Below are 22,991 nucleotides of genomic sequence, written 5' to 3' on the forward strand. Positions count from 1 at the left end.
CGAAACGCGTTGTACGCATTAAAAATTCTTGTGGAAAAGTGCTACGATCTTTCATTTACTTAAATATGTCTAACTTCCACCAATTGAAGCCTTGAATTGTTGAACTTATTAAAAAGGAAGTGCTTTAACGAAGTTTCGCCAGACATTTATTTAAGCCCTTCATTGTTCTGGGGAAAATTTCTATACCCATCTCATCATTCCTATAACTGCGGCTGTAATCTTAACTTAGTGAATATCCCTCTTCATCTACCGTTTCTGTTGGACCTGGAAATACAGTGATGTTCTAATTTGATGTTCTCCATGTTCCTCAGAAAGATATCTATTCTCGATTGACCGAGCAATCTAAGCCTAGCGCGCAGCCTCTGAGTCTTCCTCTTGCGGCTTCCAGGCTTATTCTTTTTATGTATGGGTGACGCTCTCTGTACGCCCGTAGCAGTTTTTGACGAGTCGCACAGTTTTCGTTTGTATTTTAATAAATTCGTGAATTTAGTCTTTCTGCGCCAGATCATATGATAGCTAGATATTCAAACCCCTGTAAATGGCCAGTTTCCCTGAACGCAATGATTTATACAAAAGCTGAAACGTATTTCTTCAAAAAACTTGAAAACGGACACATTGAAAATGCGATGAAATCCTGAAAAATCTTCAAAGTTAAATAGTAAATGTTTTAAATAAATGGAAAGTTAACCAATTAAACCTAAGTTCATTATCCAATTTTTAAGCAAACAAATATGATTTTTGACCGAAAATGCATTCAATGGTTATTAAAAATAAGATTAAACCTTAATTTAAAAATGCTCGTTTGTAATTTACCCCAAAATACCCTATTATGCGGGCATCCCTCCAAACGGTCATTTTTTCATGGTACCAGCTGTGGGTGACTCAGAGAGGATTTACTGTATTTCGTTAGTATAATGCTGAAAGTTACATTCATCGATCGAATATATTTATAGATAAAAAATTCTACTGATTAAGATAGGTTTCCATGGAGTATTTGAAAAGTATTGTGGCAGTCTTCCCTCCCTCTTCAATTCACTAACAGGGCCTCTCCCATTAATTCTACCTGAAAAAATCCTCTTCTCTTCCATCCTCTCCCCAAAATTCTACCTTCCAACTATTGTTTTCAACAACCCCTTTCAGCTCCATGTCTTGCTTCTGTCTCATCCGTATCTCATTTTACTAACATGGCATCAGCATATTTATTGCATAAATGACTGGATAGCTGGATAAATGTTTGTTGTTTTCTTTTTTCTATTTTATTTAAAATGGTAATAAATAATTATTTATTTGATTATTTAATATTTGTTGTTATAAGTTCACTTTAAATTAGCAGTCTTGCTGTATGTGTACTTATTTATTAACGTAAAATAAAATAAATAAAAGCTGCCTCTCTTCGCCCAACATGTCTATCACTTTGTATATCCTCCTCCTCTCCGTCCACTTCACTTTATTTACCCTACTCCACACCTGATTCTAAAAAAAATGGAATGGATGCAATATTGAAAAAAGGTGTGTCAGAGGATAGATACCCATGGATTAGGGGTCTACTCACAACAGCAGATGTATTGCGGGTTGCCGCCTCTAGGTAGAAATTTTGGGGGATGGGGGTCTGATGCCTAAGTCAGAATTTGTTTTAGTTTTCCGTCAAATCCCTATTCATATATAAATCCCTATAACTTAGAAAGTAAGTTCACGCAGCATTTTATCAATTATCATTCCTTTTAGTGGAATATCAAAAATTTTAATTCGCTTAAGCCACAAAACCACCGCGTGATTATTGGTCATTGCTCCCGACGTTTTGAGAACCACCATCCAGCTTCAGCTCCCATCATCAGTCCTGAAGAGTAGCCTTCCGGAATGACTGAACTTTTCTTTTTCCGGATGTTAAAGACAACAGTTTCTTTTATGATGTTAAATGCTTTTTACCAAACCAAGTTTTGGATAGTACCGAGGATATGTAGAAAAAAAAGCGTAGTGATTCATTCAAATATTTGTCGCATTACCCTGTCATTCATCGCTATTTTTTTCTTCAAAGTAAGATGAACCGTAACTAAGTGTAGTAACCACCTCTCTCCGCGGATATCGTTTCTCTTTTGAAGCCACTGCTCTCATGTGTTGGTTAATATTCAGCGAAAAACAAGTTAGCCTTCTAACTTGCCTGATAATCAACAGTCTCATGTATATTCCCAAAATTGGGACATTTATTCCACGAATGCAAAAATCAGAGGCACTGGGTTGAAAATGGACTGGTCAAAATGGTGGTCTTTTCGGTGTTTTGTTTTTTATGAGGCCATGCCAACAATGTACCAGTTTTGACGCTATTTCCATTTCTGCTGAGCGTGCCGTAAGGGCGTCACTTCAGGGTTTCTCTTTTTTTAAGACTGCCAAGCTTTTGAGATGAATCATGGTTAAAGCTTTCCGGAAGTGACCTCAGAGTGCAAAGAGAACTGTGGTTGGTCATTAATTTGTTTGTTAGCTTTAGGAAAAGCCATGAAGACGTGAAAAAAGGGAAACGGCGATGTCTTCTAAACACTAAGCTTCTTCATAGAATCTCAAAGAAATATAGGCGATTACACGTCAAAACGTGGAGATATAGGCTGGACTCGTAAAAAAGAGAAACATATTAACTGAGCTCGTAACTTTTTTGCGTCAAAACTGCCGGAAAAAGAGGGATTCTTTATTTTTATGAATAAGCATCTCGTTAAGCATAACTATGCGGAATATTTGTCTAACGTTGGGATCCTTCTTAGGGGGTCATGGTTATAAGAGGCTTGAATTGTTGAATTTTTACCACACGATGGTACGTTTTTACCGAGTTTCACAAAATAGATATTTGCTGAATTTTCTTGAGAATGCTTATCCATGAGAATTTGAGTTGGTAATGCTTATCCATGTGAAGAGAACACCACTAATTATTTATCATTATGTTTTTTACTGTATGAAATCAATTAATTTCAAACGTACTTTAGAGCGAGGGCTACTCCTCTCTGCTCAGACATGCGAAATACAGGTACACTATGGAAATTTAGGTGCTACTTGAATGCAATAAAATATTTTGATAGGGAGTATAATAAACATATTGCACACTCTGAAAAAGAAATAAAAACTGATTTTAACTGGTTGAATTTGTTAGCAATATTAATATTTTCTTACGGGTTTGTTGCAGTACATTTATTGTTTATTCGACTTGTCGTATTCTTAAGTTTGCAATTGGTAACTTGCAACAACCCGAGATTTTGTACTACAATCATTTATCTGCTGCTACGATTACTTTTTAATACATTATTGTTTTCACATGATATCTTCAGCAGCTTGAATCCATTTCTTTTCCATTCCGCGGATTGATTTTTCCTGCACTGATCCAAATTAAAAGTTTCATTTTTAAGTTGTCTCTATGTACATAAAATGCTTCTCGTGTTGAGAAATCAGCTGTAACTCTTCAACTTCCATGTTTTACAGCACATTATATAAAATTTTATGTTTTTTTTTAACAGGGATGGTCATTCTACTTCCTGGTTTTTCGAAAACCTTCGAGTCACAAGTGGGGCCACTTTGGAGCCAGAATTATCCTTTAGAAGACTCATGCGTCTTGATTTTAGAGGCCAGTTTTTAATGGCTCCATAATTCCTTTAAATGTCCCTCCTATCATAGCTTCCACCATCCATTCCCCCAAATTCATTCTGACCTCATGCCTCGAGAGATATTCATAGCTCCATTATTGGCCAAGGGCTTTAATGCAATTAAATAGACATTTGTGATTTGTTATAGTATCTTGCAGCATTAAAGCATATATTCAATAACATTTATCGATATAAAATTGTAGTCATGGTGTAACCGATCCTAGATTTCCCTTGGTATGCCTGAAAGTAGCATACTGTAATTGTGTTTGTTTTTTACTTGCTGTTCGATTTCGAAACTCTTTTACGGTTTCAAAACTTGATTTTTATCAAATATCCTTTCGCTGCAAATTATCATATTTTTAGTAATTTTCTGAATATGGAGCTGGAAACTTTATCCTTGCAAACGCTTAAGTTGCTTGGAATATGGGTAAAAGAACCAATTAAAATTTTCTTTTCGTTATGTATGGTATGGTAAAGGTTCATCTGTGTATATGAATGTAAATTTTGAAAAAAAATTGAATAAATTATTGAGTAGAGTGACAATGCATGGATGAAATCTACTTTGATAACTGCAGGAAGGTATAATTTCAACATTTTATGGCATGTGTATAAGGGTAGTTTCCATCATCAAAGAAAACGAAAGGCCTTGATTGCGATTCGTAACCCACCATTAGTGTAAAAATATGTGTAGTGTATAAAATGTATAAATAATCACCTATTAAAACTGCCTATGGCCGGAAAGTTTCCTTCGTTTGATAGTGTATTAATAATCCTTATTTAAGCCAAGCGCTACCTGCTAACAGCCTGCATCGTATCAGCGCTCAAAGCCTCGCCCCAAGGTCACCTCACACGCCAACAGCGGGAACCAGAATGACGTCTCACGGCGTTTTCCCGGCATTCATACTTAGCCGTCGCGTTCTCGCGCGCTTGTAAAATTTTCACTTTTCATTTAATCTTTTAAAATAGATATCGTCATTTAAAAATCTAAAATGTTAAATATGTACTTCAGGAGTAATGATATTTCGATTTAGGCAATAAAAAAATAATAGGAAACCACCCTATTGTATACCTCTTCTTCATCATTGCCCAACTACCATGGTCTTTGATATTATATATGTGTTATAATTTTTCTTAGGTTGATAGATGCATGTTTATCCTTTACTGATTATTTGTTTTGTTAATGATTATACATTAGAAAACCGAATGACTTTCTCAGTAATTTGTGCACTTTTCTGAGTTTCGGAGAGGTCTCTGATAATTCTCCCACGGTTGACGAAATTGGTCTGCTAGGCTAGAAACGCTCATCTACTTGAAGGGACAGTCAACTGTTTCTTCTCGTTCAATTAAACGCGAAAGTTGACGGAAAATTGAGCAAAGAGAATGGAAAAGGGGGAATGCAACAATGACAGACAATGGAACGGCGGCGGCGCAGCAGTGAAGCACTCGGCAAACTGAAGGTTTTTGCCGCGCAATTTGTTCCCGCCGTTGACTTGGTCACGCGACCGCGGGAAAGGGGACGGAGAACACGGTGACATCTAGCGGTGATGACGTCAGCACGCCGGCGCATAGGCCGATTGGACCGCCCGCGAATCGAAGCGGTGACGAGCGACCGACGGACTGAGTGATGTGGGTCGGATGGGACCAACGACAATAATAAATAATCGACGCTCGAGTTTAGAAAACCGGCGGCATTCTGGAGGGGAAAAACAAATGCTGCTCGTTATTGCAGGAGAATCGCAACAAGCGCAGCACGCGCTTCACAGGACAAAGAGTCAAGAGATGAGTGCAAGCGAGCGTGTGTCGGAGGAGAATATGTGTACGGGATGCGTACCGGTGGGAGGTCTGAGGGGTATGGCAGTAGGTAGGTGGATACAGATGCAGAAAAAAAATCTCGGGGATCGTTCCTTCACGGGGGTTCATCCATCCATCTCGATATAGGAAGAGGGGCTTTTTAGGTCCGCAGAGAAAGAGCTTTCGGCTACCGCGCTCGTATTAGGGGGAAAGGTGACCGGAGGAGGGCACTTGATGTTGCCGGTTTGTCACGTGACCATGGCAATAGTCGCAAGAGAGTGTCAAACAATGAGTGCACGAATGGTGTCCCGCAGGGGTCAGACAGGGGACAGTCGTAATGGAGGGGGAGGAGACGGTGGTTCTTGTGTCCCCTTCTCTCTCTAGAAAAAAAAAACCCTCGGAAAAAGTTTTATGCTTAATGGCCTGGATTTTAATTTGAGATGTAGAGCGCGACCGAGTGAGGTTCACGAGGGAAAAAGTGCCGACTACCACTTCACTGAGAATTTAAACCTCAAAAGGACATTTTCCCTTGGTGTTATTTCCAATATCAAATACGGACCAGTTGCGTATAAAATCCCAGTATACGGTACTTTGGCTACTAAAACGTTTAAAGTGTTTAATCACATAGTTTTGAGTTGAGATATTGAAGCACTTTGAATTTGTTAGGGCAATTTTAATTTTACTCTTCTTTTAATATATTTAAAAAATATTCTAATTTTACTCTTCTTTATGAACAATAGTAGGTGTTCATCAAACGGCTATACGAAGGGATAGTGATAGAGTACTCTATCTTTAATGCTTCATAAATCAAGTACTATTTTTGATAATTTTACATCTTTTTTATATTCTTGCCTGCGTTTTCGTAAAAGTAAATTCAGTATGTGCACCGTGTAGTATTGCCTTGCACCCATCAAGTGCTGAGATTCTTATAACATTCGATTTCTCTTTTCTCATTCCTAAAATAATCCGTGACTAATCGTGCCCAACCCTGTTAAATTCCCATATCCGTGGCCTGTACTGCACATTCCGTTCTAATGATGACTTTTAGATGCCAACAAGTTAACTATGATACCACAGTGAGCTCTAACCTGTCCCCATTGATGAAAAGTATGGTGACATTGATAGCATGATACAATTTATTTTTCTCTTTATTTCAAGAACGACAGTTTCTCCTACGCACGTATCTTAATTATTGTTTTGATAAGCTATTAAATCACCTAGTTTTGAATGAATCGAAATATTCAAAATAAATCTTACATAGCTGAAGAATTTGAAAAGTATTTACTGTAGTATTTTAATCATTTTAAAATTTTCATTGAACCATTGAACTAATCTATATGTCGACTGTTCCAACCTTGAACATTGTTGGTACAGTGGCCCCTCTTCCATACATACATACCGTGTTTTCCGTTCCCTAAATTTATGTGTGGCACGTTTCAACCCCTAGAGTCACGCAACTAAAAAGAATCTCGCTTCCGATTAATTTCACGTGAATGAATCGGCACGCTCTGGGGATGGTGCGTGTGGGCCAACCGAATTCTTTCTTCCGTTCCATTTCATCCGCATTGACACGAAATTAATTCCAACGCCTCAACTCTAGCAAGCGGCAACTGGTATCACCATTACAATCCTCGCTGAACGCGAGTACCTACAACGGCGGTGCGCATCAATTTGCATTTGAAGACGAATTCTCCCTCCCCCTCCTAAAGGGATCTCTCTCTTAAGCCTCCGGAATCATCTCCGTTTCCAAAATTTTTATCTCATGCGTCCTTTCGCCCGGAAAAAATAAACGAACGCGAAGCTTGCCGAAACCAAAAGTGGATCGAACGCTTCCCTTACAAAAAAAAACAAAGAGAGACGCAAGCAGCGGCGATAATGTTTCTCGCGGTCTTCTTTCATCCCTTATCCAAACTACGTGGTCGTATTTTTTTGAGGGAAAAAGTATACATTCGAACGAATAAACACAAAACAAATTCTTCACCTCGTATTTTGATTCCCCCCGTTTGTTTTCGCTCGTGAAAAAAATCGCGAATATGCTTCGTACAGTAACCCACATACAAGTGTCACTATACCGACGAGGATTTGTTCCTGCATCGAAGAGGTCATTGGAAGTGTTCTTCATCTGAAGGGGAGGGGGGATTTTAATGGATATCGGGTTTCATTCATTTTTACTTCGCTTAAAAAGGCCGCCACTATCATTAGAACTTCTGGAGTTAAAAGAGAAGTGATCGACAAGTCCTGGCATTATATCCGTACGCCTCGTTTGCGATGTCATGTTTTTCCCACACATCTCCAAGTCCCTCTTTCCGGAGAGAGAGAAAGACACAAGAATTTGAGTGGAGAGGGGGGTTGAGTGTGTCCTCCGACCCCCTTTAGTTGCCCCCCCCCCCCCCCCCCCCCGAAATCCTCCGTTGGCGACACACTCGAAACATGGGTCGAAAGAAAAGAGGAGGTAGGTATCCCCCCAATTCCGTTCTGTCATTAGAGTCACATTCTCGAGGGCACTCCCGCGACTCTCCACCGTGCGCCCCGCGTTCTTCTCTTGTTCGGGCGAGCAACCTTCCCTCTTCCGTATCGCCGAACTCGACGGGAAACACTCGAGCAACTTTTCCGCTCTCACGCGGTCCATCTCATCTTTACTCTGTCCCATTGGCCGTCACGGAGGCAGGAAGATTTTTACTCCTTCGGAAATACCAGAAGCCGCAAATGAAGGCACCGTGTGGCGATCACTTAGAACGGTTTGAAGGAATAACTCTCGGGTTTCAGTTGTGGAGCCAAATTCTTGTTAGTATTTAATGTATAATAAATAAAATACCGACAAGAATTTGCTCCAATTTCTATCCCTGAAGATGATGGTGGACTCATCCTTCGAAGCGTTGGTACCAATTACCCAAAAACACACCCGGTGGGAAACCTGAGTTATTCCTTCGAAATATATGTCGGAAAAACTCATATTCTACCGAATAAAATGTTTGATTGGAGAGGGGGAGTTGGGACATTATTGCATTGCCTTATAATGTGTGTCATGCAGTTTCCAGTATACATTTAGATATTGTCTCCCGGTAGTCTACATTGCATTATTCACTTTTTAATTAAATTTAATAATTTCTTTCGTGGAAATCTTATCAACCAGTCTCATAAAAATCTCCAAATTAGACCAGCGCTCTTCTGAAAACTCGATAGAGGAGGTTCTTTGCCGCCTTTGAACCAGTATATACCAGGCCTAACTCAGATAATGGTGAGATTAATCCGTAGAATAAATGAACAATTTTATATAGATTCATTCATGATATTTCAATATACATTCAATAACCGTGACGATGTATCCTGATGGATTCTAAGGGCACTTGGAATGGGAAGATCTAGACGCCCATGGATTAAGTACAATAAATAGAGCAATAATATAGTGGATGTGTTGTAAGTAATACATCAGGTGTGTGTACGTATTCCGTATCACTTGATCGCTTATGTGGATCAGATAATGGGATTGTTAGTAGGGAACGTGTTGACGTGCGGAATGTGTTAACGCAAGAATTACTTTCTTTGTGGAATGAACAGTGTGTGAATTTAAGTGAAACAAGATTTTATATAATGTGAAAACATCAGCATTTTTCTTTATTTCGAATCATATTGCCATTACCTAATTTCTCCCACTATGAAATCAGTCATTTCAGCTAAACCCTCCTTTCCGTTAGGACTACCATACTTGGAAGTCACCAGCTCATTCTTAATAGCAATAAATTCCTAGGCCTCTGATTCGAACCACTAAGGATCGGATAAAATGTAATTATTTTAATATCTTTAAAATGTAAAGTATATGACGATTAAATTAACTATTACAATTAAAAAAACCTTCAGGACTTCATAGATGTGGAGGTGGAAGGAAGGACAGGATATTTCTCCGGGTATTTTTCTAGGTGGTGAGAGAAAAAATTCGTGACGAGAAACTTTTTGTTTCAAATTAACCTCCTCGATCAGGAGTAGTAAAACACTCCCGCTTAGATCCCAGGAAAACTTTCTCGCCTAAAACCTCCATTCCAGGACCAGTCCTGGCCTGCGACCCTCTTGTAATGAGTGAAAGTTATGGTCTGGGTTCCTTCATAACTTGAGATCCATTCCGTAGAAAACTTGTCGAGAAGATTTGTGGAACAGCGTTGGTTGATTATGGTTAACGTCACCAGAGTCCTTGCTCGTGTTTCCAGACCCAGTCGAATTTTATGAGTCAGAAGTTGGATAGAGGCTACCTGGTTAATTTTAGCCAGACAACGGCTTAGCGGCCATTCAAGTATTACTTAAAGACATAGTCACACGGCCATTTTTTCGTAAATTGATTCATTAAAAAATCATGCATCAGGTAGCATAGTAAATCTAAACACATTACTTTCTGCAGCAAAGTGTACTAATTGTGGCCATGAATATGGTTGGTTCATATTTTAATACACTGTGTGGTATAATACAACCAGAATCATAATTACCCTAACTAGAATTATTTTCCCGTGTAATATACTGATCGTTGCGTGGATACATCGCAAGAAATTTTGTACACTGTACCATTCGTCAAGTTATCAAGACCGTTTCAAGGAGTAGGCAACAAATCACACTTCCAATTTGGTCGCTGAAATTTGTGAAATTTCATTAGCAGGGAAGTTATGATACCAAAATCATGAACTGATGAGTTTCAATGGAAGTTATGGAGCATGTCTTTCTTTATATAGAAATTTTTGCTGTGTCTGTTGATTTGCATGGGACATTTTGCGACATGTTCTTCCATCATTGTTCCCTCTATCATGGTTTTTACCATTATCTGCTATTTTATTATTCGTTTTATCCCCAACCTGCCGCCTCACCCTCTCATATGAGCAGAAAAAGGTTCCAGAAAAGGTGCGCATTTGCGTGGTTTTCTATACAGGGCTTCTGAAATGGGGTCTACTCATAAGATAGTTTTGGGATGGCTATGTAAGAATCGTTCAGTTCAGTTCAACAATGTTTATTCCACGAGAATAGAATGTATGACTATCGGCTCTGGGCATGTATAAATCCTTTGATAGATTTTTTGTATGAAACTGTTTGAGGATAGTTATCCAAAGAATATCAATTCCTTGTAAAGAGATCTGATCAACAAAACTGGCCGTATTATCACTGGTCCGAAGAAGTCTATCGTCGGGAGACAAGTGGATGGATGCGTGAAAGGAAAAAAAGAGACCTTGGATCAATTAAGTGTAACAGCTGATCAAGTACTTGAAAGGTAATTGTGAAAGAGAGTATATATTACCACAGATTAACACGAGAATCCATTGACATTGCCCGGACAGACAATTTTAATCGCGACGATGGATACCATCTACACGCCCATTGCAGGAAATTACTTAGGCGGACCAAATGGGAGAGCAGCTGCAAGAACTGGCGGCCACGGGGCCCTATAAAATTAGGTCGAAAATTGCGAATCTTCATTGCCGACCTAAAGACGCTGGCAGTAGTGCCAGTGATACTTTTGCCATCGCCAGAGGAACCTAAGCGGCAGTAAACGGAAATGGAGAACTTCAACGCACACCGCGGGAATTTCCGTTCTCACGGGATTTGAAAGCTATGAAATATGCATGTGCCTAACGATATACTCGCATAACAGAACTGACTATGACTGAATAGCCGCGTTTAACTAGTCTTGGCATTTTGCACTGATGAATCTATGGATGCCCATAAAAATAGTCTGGCAAAAGTGGTTGACTGAAATATAAGTAAAATTGGACATTGCAATATTTCCAATGAGTTTTATTTTGAGACTACGCGTTTCGTTGCTATAAACAACATTACACTTGATAATAATGTTTGTAGCAACGAAACGCGTAGCGTCAGAAAAAAACTCATTGGAAATATTGCAATCCCCAATTTTACTTATATTAAGAACTTCCACCACATCGTGCATAACATCGTACAAGATGGAATGAAAATTAAACTATGCTTTTCCGCATAAATTATTTATTAGATAACTACCGGCCTCTGTGGCGCCGGGGTAAAGTCCCCGACTGCTAACCTAGGGGTCGCGGGTTCGAATCCCGCCTGGGTGGATTGACCACCATCCAGGGCATGGATGTTTGTGAATGTCTAGCAAGTTAATCGTAAGAGAGGACTATCTAGTTCTAAATTCGCTTGTAAAATAAAGTCGACTACCATGGTTTCAACGCTCTTCGTCATCCTCAGGCCTGAGGATGACGAAGAGCGTTGAAACCATGGTAGTGATCTAATAAATATTTTATAAGGAAAAGCATAGTTTAATTTTCATTCAATATGAATAAACTCCACAAAGTAACGCCTCAAATCATCAACATCATACAAGATGTTGACTGAAATGTGTATTTGGACGGTAAATTAGTTGTATTTTCACGCGAAGCATTTTTTTTTTTAATTTCAAAGGACTGGGCGCATGCATACTCTTGCCGTAGTATGCTTAGATAGGTTATTTCTTGTGTGCCTCCCGCGGTGGTGGGCAATAGCAGGAGTTGTCGTCGGAGGAGCCACTTCCCCTCCTCAGTCCACGTCTCCGTCACACCCCGCGGTGATGCATGCGCTCCATTCGCTACTACCTGCTCTCTCTAGCTCCCTTCCTTTAAGTGGTCGCCTCTTATGAGGACATTGAATATGAATAAAAAGGGGGAGCCATTGCTGTCGTCGAAAGCTTTCGCATTGTGCGCCGACGGAACGAATATTTCCGGCTCGTGTCCCCGGACAAAAGGACTCGCACACGCCTCTCTCAATCGACGTCGGCGCGAAAAAACATCTTTTCTCGCCCTCCTCTCCACACTCCAAGTTGAGAGTGTTTCCTTCTCCTCTTTCGAACTCTTTTCTCCATCTCCCCAACAACTACATACCTATTTCCATCCTCTCCCTACATTCTTATCCTATGCGCTGCTGTCTTGAATGCACCGTAATAGTGCAAAACTTATATCCATTTCACAGGCCAAACAATGAAAAAACTTTTTTACTGAAAATACCTTATTCTTATGTTTTTTAAGTTGCTAAATCCAAATATGATGGTTTTAAAGTTGTATCACCCACCATTTATTCACATTTTACTGTTAAATTTATGAAATCAAGCAATATTTTTAGAATTTAACAGTTTTTTTATAGTTATAATAATATAGAAAAAGTAGGACTAATGAACGAAGATAATGGGGGATTACTGTTGTTACTTCACCGAGAAATTCAGCAAGCGATTCATCGCAGAAAAAGCTAAACAAGAAGCTTCAAGGAAAAAAGGGAAAGAAAATGTAGACCAATTCCAGTTGACAATTGAACACTGCATTATCACGCTGTAGTAAATGCAAACAATTTAATCACGATGTAGTAAACAGTAAATACAAACAATGTTATGACATAACACAGTACTTCATTGATTTCCCTGTATACCTTATAGGGGTATTAGACTAAATATTAAAATACATATTGCTTGGAAACAATGGGTGATACAAAAAAACTAAGGCCAGTTTTGGATTCGGCACATAAAACTCTATAAAGATCAGCTATTACAATAAAATAATTTTTCAAACAAAATTTTTTTGTTGGCCTGTGTTATTACTAGTAAACTTTTCTACCAGTTAAAATAGGCCTCATCATCATTGACGCAGCCTTCCACCTATTTATCCTATCAGCTAATCCTTTCACACCTACGTATTTCTTCTCTTTCACTTCCACAAAATAGGCCTATGGGAGTATTTAGCAGATTAACCCGGCCTGCCTCCCCTCTGAACTATGACTACCCTCTGAAATTCAAACTAGGGCCTACTCCCATTCATTCGATCTAAAAATGCTATCCTCTTCCTAGTTTACCCATCATTCTACCCTCTAAATTTTTTTCAATAACCCCTCTTCGTCCAGCACCCACTTTATCCATTCCTTCTGTCTCCTCCACACCTCATGTAGAAGTTGCCTCTCCTCATCCACCATTCCTGCACTTCGTCCTTCCTCTACTTCTCCGTTCTCTTAATCTTTACCATTACTATCTATTACCATATCTAGAACGCCTCTCGTTTTTATCTCGTCCTCCTTCCTATGTTAGCGCCGTTAAACTTCGTAATATAACTTCCTAAATTCAAAACTGGATAGAGTTGCCAAAGGTCCACAAAGTCAAATGCCTAAGGTTTTGTTGAAGGTCCAGGGTAATTTTTCTTTGTTAATTAATGAAAATTTCACCGGCATCCAAGCGGCCACGGTTTGAATTTATCTCACATTATTCCGTAAATTTAAGAATTGAATAAACTCGAAAAACTTGAAAGTGAACCAAACATTTGACGATTCTCTGGTTACCCGTGAATTGAAAAATACATTGCGGTATGAGGAGTGGGTGGAGCCATATAATTATGTGGATTGTTACTTGTCCAGAGATTTATCCATAAAATTTCTTCTTTGTATTTTAAAAATCGTCATTTATAATACATGTCTACTTTTGAGACAAATACCCGGACATTTCCAAAATTGGAGTCAGTTTTTCTTTAAAAAATGCGTCATTGAGGGCTAGGCTCAAAGCTAGACTATTTTAAAATTTGACCTTGTATACATGATATTATTCCCGATAAATTAATTTTTTCCATTATCTCTTTCAGTGGTGATTTTCTCGTCAGTCATAGCATATCCACTCCTTTTGAAATTCATATCCTCAGTTCAAAAATATTATTTGTTAACATATAAAATTAATATAAGCTTCATAAATGGATTTTAAAATATATCTGTAGTGGTATTTTTTTTAACTTTGAAGTTTCATTTTGTCTTTTGATACTTTTTTTCAATGAATGTAATGAATAGGTATTTTAGCCGTCAACCATGCTTATTTTACGATTTCTTTGGGTGTTGAGCTGATGCGAAGGGATAATAAATAGGTAGGACTTCATTCTCTCCTATCCTTCCTATTCCATCTCTTTTACTCCGTCCGAATTTTATTCTCTTTTCCGCTCCACTTTCGGTCAAATCATCGCCCTCGAACAACCCCTCCTTCTCCTTGTGCCCCTCCTGAGGTGGCATAAATAACTGGAGCGTTTTTAAGTGTTGGTGCTTTATGCGGGGGAGGCGTAAAGGGAGGGAGGGAGGGGGTGGATCTGCCCCCCCCCCTCTGCACCCGAAATGCGTGGCGAGGGAGGGCGTCTCTCTCGGGAGCCGTGGGGTGGGCAAGAAAGACATCGTGTGTGCTTTGGAAGGGTCTGGAGGTTAGAGAGCGACCATCTCCGCGAAGGGTGGGGGAGAGAATGTAAGGGAATATATATCGTTACATTTTTATGGGCATTTCCCATTAAGAGAGGACCTTTTATGCGTACATGTGTATTAAAAACCTTCTCCATCCTTTATCCTTCAATCCTAATCCAAAACAGCGCCTTCAGTAGTGTACTAGTTCAAATTCTTTATTCTACCCGCATTCGTTTTCTCATCAGTCATAGCTTATCAATCGATTTTCATTCCCTTTTGAAATTTACATCCTTGTCTATGAAATATTTACCCGTGCATACATTATTAAATTTTATTCATCCAATTTGAATGCTAAAGTTAATTTTATATCTGTAGCAATATTTATTCTTTTGACCATAATCTGTTTAACTGATCAATTGAAAAAAAACGTAGTGTTCGAATGTTTGGAGCAATTTCATCATGTACATGGTTACTTGTATAGATATATAATATTACATCTCCATATCGCTATGTTTTTATGGCCATTTCCCATTAAGAGAGAACCTTTTATATATACATATGCATTACAGACCTTTATTCTCCCATCTTTACCCAAAACATCGCATACAGTGGTATAGGCTGAAGGTAAAAGAGAAAATAAGGTACCAAAAATGGAGGGGGAACCAATATCGAATGACTTTTCGTAAAGGGATCCCGTGGAAATGGGTTATGGGTTAAGGGGAGTTAGTTGTGGGATATATAGAGATTTGCTATGCATCTCTTGAGATTTCCCAGTGCTGCGTCCCCCGAAACGCGAAGATTTTTTTTATCTGCCCCCGATGGCTCGAGAGAAATATTTCCGCGTGGAACGTAAAGTGTTTATAGTGCGCGCGCTTCTCTCTTTCTCTCTCCATGCGTTCTCCTCGCGAGCATAGTTTCGTAGAGTCTGCGCAAGGCTCGTCCCATTAATGTTGGCGGTAAATCATTGTTGCTCTCAAAAAATTTCGGGCCATTTCATTCATAAGAAGAGGACGGTAAATCACTTTCCTCCCACCAAAAAAGAACGCTATAAATGGTTATCCGGGAAGTTCTAAAACTACGATCCGATATGGTGCCGGGACCGTTTTTAGGATCCAGACTTTATAACATTGTTTGTGCCACGTCATCCGAAAATTTGAATTTTTTGTCTCGTATAAGCGTGGAGTTTATGTGCTGTATCCTGCATTCCTGTTTCATTTTTTTCCACTCGTGCGGAAAGCTGCCATGGACCACGCAAAAATAAAAAATAATGGTTTTTACCTTTCAAATCATATCAAATGTATCAAATGTCCTATATATTTACTTGAAATGATGGGCATAATAATCACAGTACTAATTCATACAGTTTTGTTTGAAAAGTTCTACTCTTGAAAAGCAGCAATCACATCAAATTACAACAGGTTATTATAAAATTTAGGCATTTATGAGCTATCACTCACGACTTTATAAAACAACCAGCAACAGAAAATATGTAAAACGAAACCATTTATTATCTCTAGAAGTAGTAAAATTATGCACTGAAATATGATGGCTATGTAAATACTGAGGATATAAGGATGATTAGGATGTAGTCCAAATGATATAAGTTAGACAGAGAGACTGACCAATGGAGAAGTAAGATAGAGATAGATTGAGAGCTATCGCCACCAACGCGATCATAAGTTGCAGCATTCTTTGAATCATTACGTGCCATTTTTCTAATATGCCACGTAGGAAATGTTATGTTCCTGTTTAAGTCTAGTTTTTCTGTGTTAAATCTTCATCTTTTAATGTTCATCGGTAGTGGATAGCTAAAAAAATAAACAGTTATCACCTTGTACATTTGTAGAAACGTTTTCAGCACATCTTTTATATTATCGCTTGAGCTAAAAAAATGGTACACAGAAAAAATGTCAGCCTTGGTCTACCACTGGATCCGACGTATTCATACCGAGTACTTTGACCTATACCAAACTTCCAATGCTCTAAATTCCCTGTATCTTTTTGAGGCACTACAATAAGAAAGCGGAATTCTCATATACTGTATAAACTTGCAGGTCACTTCGATAAGGCCCACCGTTGGCTAGTTCGTACTTGTTCCTAGTGAAAATCACCGTGTACTTATTACCTTTGTTATAGGTCGAAAATAGTCTGTACTCGGAACCTGTATTGCAGTGCATATTATGTATCGGTTTCAAATTTTCTTCAAGTAAACTTGTTCCCTAAGTTCAATTAACAGAGGAATACTCCTGCCCATACCTCCATTGAATCTTAATCCTTTGCGTTACCAGCATTGATATCTTTGCCTTTCAGCCTAAGCCTAAATCACCGGTATGTATATTCCCATATTTATAAATGGATTGGGTTCTTATTTCCGTTTGACTTAATTATTGATGCATCACTTTCCTCTAAATCCGTCATATTACATCTGAAAATTATAATTTTTTCGTAAATAAAAGCTTGCGTAAGCAAAACATGATGGCGGTGTTTTCAGTTTCTAAAGTAATTGCGTGGGCGACCTGGATATGATTGAAAATAAAAATTCTTTAAGCTCAGTTTTTTTATAGTACATAGTTTCATGATATCATTCATAAAATTCGTCCGAGTGTTGGTAGTCAAAAAATGTTTTATTTCAGTGAATCGATGAGCATGATTGTATAAAAGGATATCACACATTTCTAGCCTCAACTTATAATGCAAATTTTTCGCCAACTGATTGAACTAGCTGATATTTGTATTTTTCCTTGGTTGCATTTGCAAAGGTTTAACCAATTGGGGGTTGCACGTATTGAATTTGTCTTACAGCGATTTTTTTGAGCTATTGGTCACGAAAATTCAATTAAATTTATATTTAATGCCGTGGCAGTTGGCATTTGACAGCTATAAGTGCTTATAAGGTCTTGAATAAAAAAGTCACTCATCACTTTAACAATAAGAATTCCGTACAAGGCTCTAGGGTAGTTTTCAATCCCTTCAATGTTTCTTTAGACGTTCCATTAACGTCTCCATGGTTAATGTCAGGGGATAGAGATATATGTATTCTTAGGGACCCTTGATGTTTCTATATGCGTGATGAAAAGGAAAGCATAAGGAAAGGATATATCCCCAAGAGGATCGGATGTTGGGGAGGAAATGGAAAATTAAATGCCGATTTACCAGCGAAATGGAGGAACACACACTTGCGCGCTGTATTGTCGCAGGCGCATTGAAATGAATGGGATTCCACCGTTGCCCTCGTTCAGAATTGGTGCGAATGCCTTCCTGAGTTTTCCCATCTCTCCCTCTTGACTCTGAATGAAATTCTGTGCCACGCACTCGTATATACATATATCTATGTGAGGGAGTTTCGTGGATGATTTAGAAAGGCTGTGTGAGGGAGAAATATGGGACGTGTACCCCATAGGAACTGTTGGAATGGCCGAAGGCACTTTACTTAAGACCGAGAGTTGCTAAACGCACCACTGGCCATGCATATGTGTGACGCTGTATATCATCCCTATATGCCCTTTGCGAGTGATACTATATCTACATATTTTCCATTTGGCGTTATATATATTCTTCTAAGCCTCGCCTCTCCGTAGGATGTCTTATATCTGCTGTTTCTATGCTAAAACCCATCGTAGTTTCATTTGTAATTGAGGATTTATTTTTATGTACAGTTGGATTTTTTTATTATTTTTATTTTATTATTGTATAAAACATTATTATGTCTTTCGTGTAATCAAGTATCAATTTAATGTAATAATATTCATTCGTAGTCCTCAAGAAGATTGTCCAACCAGTGTGGATTTGTAAAGGGGACTGGCACAACAGATGCAATACACGCAGCTAGACTGCTCTTGGAGAGGCACCGAGAGAAGAACAAGCCAGTGCATATGTCTTTCCTTGATCTGGAGAAGGCCTTCGATCGCGTGCCACACGACCTTATCTGGCATGCCCTCAGATCTCACGACGTCCCTGAAGTCTACGTGTCATGGGTGAAGCTTCTCTACACCAACGTCACCAGCTCCGTCCGTTGCCCATCAGGAATATCACCGCCTTTCCCAATCACTGTTGGCGTCCACCAAGGATCGGCCCTCTCTCCGCTCCTTTTCATCCTGTGCATGGACACAATCACGGCCTGTCTCCAAGAATCGCATCCTTGGTCACTACTGTTCGCCGATGATGTCTTCCTTGCCAGCACCACCAGACCCGAATTACAGCAGCGAACTCTACTATGGAAGGTACGACTCGACAACTATGGGTTGCGATTAAACATCAAGAAGACTGAGTACATGGAGTGTGGGCCTCAAACCGATGGCACGATCAGCATCGACGGCGACGACCTTGAAAAGGTCGAGAAGTTTAAATATTTGGGCTCTGTCATCAGCAACGATGGAAGCACAACCGCCAACACACGAGCTCGAATCAATGCAACATGGCTGAAATGGCGCCAAGTGACTGGCGTATTGTGCGACCGTCAAATGCCTGAACGATTCAGGGCCAAAGTATACAAGACCGTAGTCCGCCCAGTGGCCCTATATGGAGCAGAATGTTGGCCAGCCACAGCAAATCAAGAACAGGCCATGCATGTCATGGAAATGAGGATGCTGCGATGGATCCTAGGCATCTCCCGCCTGGATCACATCAGGAATGAAGACATTCGGAAAAGAATGGGAGTTGCATCGATCACAGACAAGATGCGGGAGGCTCGACTGCGGTGGTATGGGCATGTGGTGCGTAGTGATGAGAACTCCGTGGCCAAAACAGCAATGCGGCTGAGTACTGAAGGACGCCGACCACGAGGACGACCAAAGATGCGCTGGCTCGACAAAATTAAGGCGGACATGAAGACCATCAACGCCACGTCAGTAGACGCCCTGGATCGAGCCAAGTGGAGAAGGCTTTGCAGAAAAGCGGACCCTGCAATAGCGCGGGACAAACGCTAGGAAGAAGAAGAGAGTCCTCAAGAAGATATGAAAAATATTTTGAAATGTTGGCAAACAATTTTGCATATCATTCTTAGATCTATACTCTGAGTCATTAATCAACATTAAGTATTGTGTGATCAATAACTTATGTGGCACGATGTAGGACTTCCATATATTCCTATAGTTTTTTTATAGATTCATTCCACGCCCCGTTCACAACAAATGTACTTGACGTAACTTGACTTGATATAATCAAGACCAATATTATCATGAAGTAGGTATTCCATCGATCACAGCTTAAACCGAGATAAGTTTTTAAAGACCAAATTTAAAATTGTTAGATACTAAAATAAATTTTTTTATAACTTAAACATTCCATTCGCCCCACTGCGAGGTGCAGCGTTCGCCATGGCACAACTTTTATTTTGAGGTGTCTGGAGGTTTCACTCACAATTTATTCGCGATAATGAGAATCTAAGGCTTCTGCTTACATGCGTGGATATACTAGGTGTGTTAGAAAAGTAATGAGATTGATTTTTTACGAACTACAGTTTTTAATTACTAAAAAACAAAAATGTCAACACCTTCAAAGTATAGTTCCCTTGAGCAGCTATACACCAGCGGAGTCGTCATCCCCACTCATGGTAGCAGCGCTGGAAGTCTTCGATTGGCATAGATCACAGCTTTTGGAATGTTCTCCAGAGTTCCAATATGATATCCTTTAAGGACATGTTCCAATTTGGGGAAAAGGAAAAAGTCGCAAGGACTCATATCAAGTGAAAACGTGTTGAGGAACAACGGCAATGTGTTTAGAGATCAAATATTCACCAATGGAAATGGCCATGAGACATGGGCGTTGTCGTGTGGAAGCATCCACTAGTCCGCAATGTCTGGTCTAACACGAATCACTCTTGGCACAAATCTTTCGCATGTTCAAATCCTCCGTCAAAATCTGATGCACGGTAAAAGTGTCTAAATTTAACTGTTCACTCATCATTATTAATGTTAAACGACAATCTGAGCTCACAAGAGCCCTCACACATTCAACAATTTCGTTAGTTATTGAAGTTAAAGGTCTTCCTGAGCGAGGTTCATCTTCAACGTGTTCTCGGCCTTCCAAAAATTATTTGTGCCAGAGGAAAGGTTGTGCTCTTGATTCGTTATGTTCCCCATAGGCCAGTTTCAACTATTCAAAAGTTACACTCTCGGATTCACCAATTTTAACACAAAACTTCATGGCACAACGTTGCTCTAAATTCCAATGCTCCATTTTTGTAACACACAACGAAAACCCCATTTTTTTCTGATGGCACTGTCAAATATAATGTATTCGCTGTATGGAGTTAAAAATCGTACTGATGGAAGGGATGAACAAATCGGTCTATAACAGGCCAATAAACACAACGTTACCTGATCGCCCGCAGTGTAGTCGGTCTCATAACTTTTCTCACCCACCTCGAACTTCCGCTTCCTTGGAGTCGGGAAAGGGTGTGCTGGATTCTCCCTTTTCTCCGCACCAAAAAAGATGTACTTATGAGCATCAAATTTAAAAACGGCAACCCCTAAGTTTAATTCTTTCAACGAAATATTTCGTTCATCTCACTGCGAGGCGTTGTATTCCCCATGTTACAACTAATCGTCCGCTGATTTGGAAGTTTCTCCGAAGGGAAAGCGTCGAAAAAATATTTTCTGTAGATCTACGATAACAACAATTGTTACAACAACGCCACACCGCGCTTACTTAGCTTTAAATTAAATGATATTTGTAAATACGGAAGTAAGTTACGGAATAAGCGATGGAAAAAGGGACGGTGAGAATGACCGTATGATTTAGAAAATGATGGGTCAATCTATAGCTCTTTTGGTCCCTTAAAACCTAAGCTATAGCATAAGCATATCGCTTAAGCTATCACTCTGCGGAACTGAGTAAGTGGTCGCGTGATTCAGGTCTAATGGCCTGGTTACACGATACATTAACACGTACGCGTTAATGTCTGATTGTACGGATAATTTTGATGGACCGGAACGAAAAATTTACTAATGCATGAACCAAATTAGAACAGGTTCCATTTCATGTCCAAGTTTGGTGGTTATATGATGCATTTTACCGTTCATTCTCGCGTTCATGAATTTAGACATCAACTCATTCGTATTTATGTAGCGTGTAACCATGCCTTTGGATTCGGGTTTGTCGTCTCGAGTTTGCAGAGCTCTATTATGCACTCTCTTGTGCTTCCTTGGAGTGGAGTGGGTGCGTGCTGGTTCCTCCCCTTCCTCCTGCCCCCCCCCCCCCTTTTAAGAGGCCAGCCCGCATCTTGGCCCTCAACTCTTCGCCCCATCGAACGGTCAAATTGTGATCGTACTCCTCTTGAGCGCACTCCTTTATCGCTACCATCTCTACAATCCCTGCCCCCCTCTCCATCTGTTTCTTTCTTTCTCTCTCTCTCTCTTCCCTCCTAACCTGACCTCACCAGCTCCCTTTCATACGCTCTCTCGAGAATATTATACACTCTTTCTCCTCCTCTTCCCCCGTGGCATGAGCTCCTCAATCCTTCCCAGTTTTCCTCGTCGCCATTCGTGGCCGTGGGGTCGGTGACCTCGCGATGAAGACGTTACTCTGCTCCGCTTTGACCCTCTGCGGGCGCATTGTGGCTGAGCATGCTGCGATTATAATGGACGATCCACGCCTCGCGAAGAGTTGGAAGCCCCAGGCGTGCTGTACGTCTTCCTCATATTACGAATACTATTCTCGTTCTAAAGTAAATCTCTCGTATTGCGCATGTTTATAATATTTCACATGTATATAATATTTTTACTCAATTTGCCATGTCTATGCACTTAGATAGTGAGGATCTATGTTGAGATAATTTTAATTGTCCCAATTTAAACCTCCCCAGGAGGTTTCAAAGCCTTTACGTTAGTCTTTTTGGAGGTGAGCTCTAAAGGAGTGAGGAAAACACAATTTATGCGTTTTATGAAATACCATTAGGGTTTACTTCAATAAAACTTGCTGATTGTTGAGTTTGAGGTAAGTAACAGATATTACTTCTAGGAAAAAAGGAGCAATAAAACTTTATAGAAATTTTAATTTTTACTTCTTTTTTAGCAGTTGTTTAGGGATAAAACACATTTTAAGGTAGTTTGAGCGAAAAATCAATCATCATAGAATTCTATGATTTTTATCTCATTGTAAAGAAAAAGTCTTGATCTTTCCAGTGATATCATAATATACACCCCTTACCGGGCTAAATTCAGAGATATTTGTGAGCAAAGAGAAGCTGATTTACATGGCGTAGATAGGAGCCATGCGCCTTGGCGACAGAATTTATTTAAAAAGAATTATTTCCCGTTCATAGAAATCGACGAAAAACTAACTGAGTGTAGTAAACTTCATTTATGAATTTTTGGTTGCATTAAAATTATAGGTCACCGGTAGTATAATTAAAATATAAAAGAAAAACTTTTCGTCGAACAGGCATTTCCTGCAGACGACCGGATGCCG

This window comes from Ischnura elegans, chromosome 4, assembly GCF_921293095.1.
Source record: "Ischnura elegans chromosome 4, ioIscEleg1.1, whole genome shotgun sequence".
Taxonomy (NCBI): domain Eukaryota; kingdom Metazoa; phylum Arthropoda; class Insecta; order Odonata; family Coenagrionidae; genus Ischnura; species Ischnura elegans.